Source organism: Nicotiana tomentosiformis, chromosome 6, assembly GCF_000390325.3.
Source record: "Nicotiana tomentosiformis chromosome 6, ASM39032v3, whole genome shotgun sequence".
Lineage (NCBI taxonomy): Eukaryota > Viridiplantae > Streptophyta > Magnoliopsida > Solanales > Solanaceae > Nicotiana > Nicotiana tomentosiformis.
The window spans coordinates 92,048,281-92,052,772 of NC_090817.1; the positions used below are offsets into that span (position 1 = coordinate 92,048,281).

A 4,492-nucleotide genomic window follows, 5' to 3' on the forward strand; every position below is an offset into this window, starting at 1 on the left:
CCAGAATTATTATTTACAAATACAGCAATATTGGCGGGACTAACAAGTATAACATAAATTCTAGTTATATTTATCATTGAAGCAATAAACATAATGCTGTAAAAATCAACTAGGTATAAATAGGAAAGCATACAACAAATGAAGTATTGAATGAGAAAGTTTGATAGATACACATGAAACGTTGAATATACATACAATTGTCCATTGTTAACATACGGTCTTTGATGTCAATGACGAATATACATACAATTGTCCGTTATATAATTGAAAAAGTAGCTAGCAACGTTGTATAGTTCGTATAGGAAAACCAGTTTTCATCTTAGATGTCAATGACGAATTATAGATAGGACTAAATCCGTCTAAAGGAACGATCCGAAATCTCTTTAGAATAGTAGCTGCCACCAGCTTTATCTGCATGAAAGCAATTTTTTTTCCAAGACAAGTCCTTGGCCCTGCTTGAAATACCGGATACGTGAAAGGGTCCCTTGGGATAAAATTCCAATTTCCTGTACTGGAGTTTTTCAACAACCAGCGCTCTGGGCGGAAAACTTCACAATCCGAACCCCATAATTCTGTTGATCTCCCCATTGCAAGAACATGTAGAAAAATGGTCATTCCCTTTTTCAACTTTGTTCCGTCCGGCCAAACATCGTCTTCGGTCACTTGCTTCAATTCAAGAGGAACTGGTGGGTAGAGTCTCATGCTTTCACAAATCGAAGCATGTGTATACACCATTTCATTCAAATCATCAATCTTTTTCTTCAATTTCTTTGACAATCTCCTTTTCTACTTGTGGGTGACTCGAGACTAGCCAAAAGAACCATATTAAAGCTGAAAATAGCGTGTCATCACCAGCCAGGATGAAATTAATACCTGTATCTATGACAAACTTCTCATCAACTACTACATTGTATTTGAGAGCCCTTGTTATAAATCTGTCAAAAAAATCGCCTCCCTCATCTATGGAAGAGTTTTGCATCGAAAACTTCTCCACCTTTCCCGCGATTCTCTTCTTTACATATTCTCTGAGTACATCAACTGCATACCTGTGAAGTCCGATTCAGAACATAAATGTGTAAGAGAAAAATAATTACTTGAATTTCAATAAATATTGAGTAGTAAAATTTTGAACCCATAATTTAAAGGTTGAACATATCAAATTCAAATTTTGAATATGCCTCTAGTTTGCGTACCTGAAATTCTCTTCAGATCCAATGTTGAGAAGCTTTTTAGCTTTCCACAAGATGGAAGGGCAAGTGAACCTTCTCATACTGATCTTTATTGCAGTTTCAAAAGCATCTATTAATGGTTTCTCAGGGAGAGATGGTAACAAGTATTCTGGATCATGGCTAAAACCTACCTGGCATAGAATGTCAAATGTAAGCCTATGAAATATGTCCTGGAGGTCTAGAGTAGCTTTATCTATATCTGCCCTAGAGAATAAAGGAATAAGACGGCCAGAGAGCTCTTTAATGGTGGATGATTTTACTCTATAACGAAATGTATCCGCGTGGAATATATGACTGAGGAAATGCCTTTGGGTTTTCCATTTCTCTCCGTCTACAAGTAAAAGTCCATCCCCTAATAAGTCTGAGAAAACAAATTGCATGGTAGGATCTTTGCGATAAATGTGGAAACGTGTCTGAACGATATGCTTGATAATAGAGGGGTTTCTTGTCAAGACGCATTTTTTACCAAATGGTCCTTTAAGGGTAATGGTTGATAAAGATGATTTTTGGAAGAGTTCTGATGTCCACAGAACTGCTCGGTGTCTATTTTGCACTAATGAGAACAAGCAACCAAACAGTGGGTCGGATTTTGGAAGCTGCTTTGGCTGCTTGCTCAATTTTGAACAACTGTGTTTTGAGAAGAGTAGACTATACATGAGCTGTATGTCCATCTATATATTTGACATGGTACTACCCTTTTTTTTTTGTGGCTAAACAGATCATATTAAATCGTGACTACATACTTAGGTTTGGAGGCGGGATATCTTCTTTTAGTTATTTTAGATATTACACCATTAATTGTTACGCTCCTGATAGGCTTCTACAATGGCAAGTTCTAAAAAAGGCCTATGTTTAATGATACCTTGGCAAATACCAATTTTAAAATAAAATAAAGTGAAGGAATATAAATAAGTTAGAGCACAAACTCACATACTATATGCGTTTTTGGGCCTCGTTATGTTGCGCCCTAGTGTCACGACCCAAAATCCACTAGTCGTGATGGCACCTAACCCAAACTCCTAGGTCAGTCAATTAACAGTTAACACAAGTCGAATAAAATAAAGGCGATCAACAAATGATATATCTAGTTTCCATACAATATCCAAAAGACTAATAATACAAATCATGAGCTACTAAGACTGGATTTTGCAAAAACTTATATTCCGTCCATTTCAATTTACGTGAACCTATTTCCTTTTTAGTCTATGCCAAAAAGAATGACCCATTTCCTTATTTGGAAACAATTTACCTTTATACAATGATTTATAGCTACACAAAATATATGTGCCTCATTTTACACGAGAAGTTCAAAAGTCTTCTCTCTTTTCTTAAAATTTGTGCCTAGTCAAATGAGTTTACATAAATTGAAACAGAGGAAGTATGAAATAAATACAACTTTTATTTGAAATGTATATAAACAGAATTCAATTCTAAGACTACCCAGTAAAAACAAGTTGCTTCATCCGGGAGGCACAAATATCTTCAGAGCCAGCTTCCGTCATCAACCGCATCTCAGCTCCAAGATCTGCACGGAAGGTGTAGAAGTTTAGTATGAGTACAACTGATCTCATGTACTCAATAAGTATCTTGACTAACCTTGGTAAAGTAGTAACGCTTTTAAGTTAAATGATACTCACTGATATAATATGTGCAATAGACTAGCAATAGAACAATACTAAAACATAACAGAGAAGAGTACAAGATCAAATATGCGAGGCAATAAAAGAATCACCAGAGGAAATCAGGATTGTAAATTTATAACTATCATAGTGTGAGAAATGTACTCAAGATATCAAATCGAATGGCACGGCAACACCCTTAGTGCATTTATCTCATCCTCACCAAATATATGAATGTAAGTCAAGTCAATTGGTACCGCAACACTCTTCGTGCATTTATCTCTTCCTCATCGAGCATACGTATAACAGATACCATCCAGGTGAAAGAAATGCCAATAATAATAACGATAAAGTGGGAGATACCTAGGTAGCAATAACAAACAACACATGCATATGGGTAACAATAACAGACTGGATAAGAGGCATAGAAGTAATGATAGTATTCAAGGTAGAAGAACATAAATTTCACTAGCTAACATGATAGAAGACTTAGATATAGATATAACAAATATGAAGGACAGTATGATCTTTATAAACTAAACAAATAGAAGGCATGAATAACTAACGAATTAGAAGGCTTATACGGAAGTGCAACAAATGAGAAATGGCCTAGATATAGATATGACATATAAGAAGGAAGGCATGATATTTACAAGTTAAACAGATAAAAGTCACGGATAACACAACAACAATTGAATAGAGGACTAAGACAGAACAACAACAACTAGTCACATAGAAAACATAAGTGCAATAATAACAGCTTAAGATAACGACATGAATGTATACAAAAGGAAAAGGTATCAGTACATAATGCATGTCTCTCGTCCTCGCCTGCACGAAAATTAAACACCTTTCGTGCCATGAACACATGATAATATAAAAATATGGCATGACATCACCCTTCATGCTTTTACTCTCATTAATATATGATAATGTAAATGAAATGACACGGCATCACCCTTCGTGATTTTACTCTCACCCTCACATGATAACGTAAACGAAATGGCACATGATAATGTAAATGAAATTGTACGGCACCACCCTTCGTGCTTTTACTCTCATCCTCACATTATAATGTAAATAAAATGGCATGACATCACCCTCCATACTTTACACTCTTCCTCACCAAGCACATGTATATCAATAACAAGCAAGGTAGAAAGCATGAATAACGCCAAGAAGAGTGATTAATCGAATATTCCAAGTGAATATCAATCCCAACTTTAAAGCCGATAAAAATTCAACAAACCTCAAGAATCTTATTGTTAAAGTATTTCAACAAGTCTCAAAAATGACCTTCAACTCAAGTATAAAATCCAACATCTCAAGAATAATGGTCGTAGAGATGTATTTGTGATTAAGTATAATGACGAACAGATTTAGCACCTCAATAATTTCACAAAAGCCCGTCAAATTTTAACAAAATATAATAAGTTAAATCATGGTTTCTAGCATTTAACTTCATATTCTTAGTAATCTAGAAGTCAAGTAAGATATGAAACAAGAAGGTCACGTATTTCTACAATGCACAAATAATCGTATAATTTATCCTGGAGCATAATTAACCCTGGCACATGCATATACGCTCATTACCTCATATATGCATCATCCCCGCATGTAGCAACAATATCAATTAATAGAAAA

General features: G+C 35.1%; 1 pseudogene; it reads right to left on the reverse strand.

The window, feature by feature from the left end:
- Positions 1-216: 216 nt before the first annotated feature.
- On the reverse strand, positions 217-1,900 carry LOC138894407 (cytochrome P450 94A2-like; annotated as a pseudogene).
- Between the last annotated feature and the right edge of the window lie 2,592 nt (positions 1,901-4,492).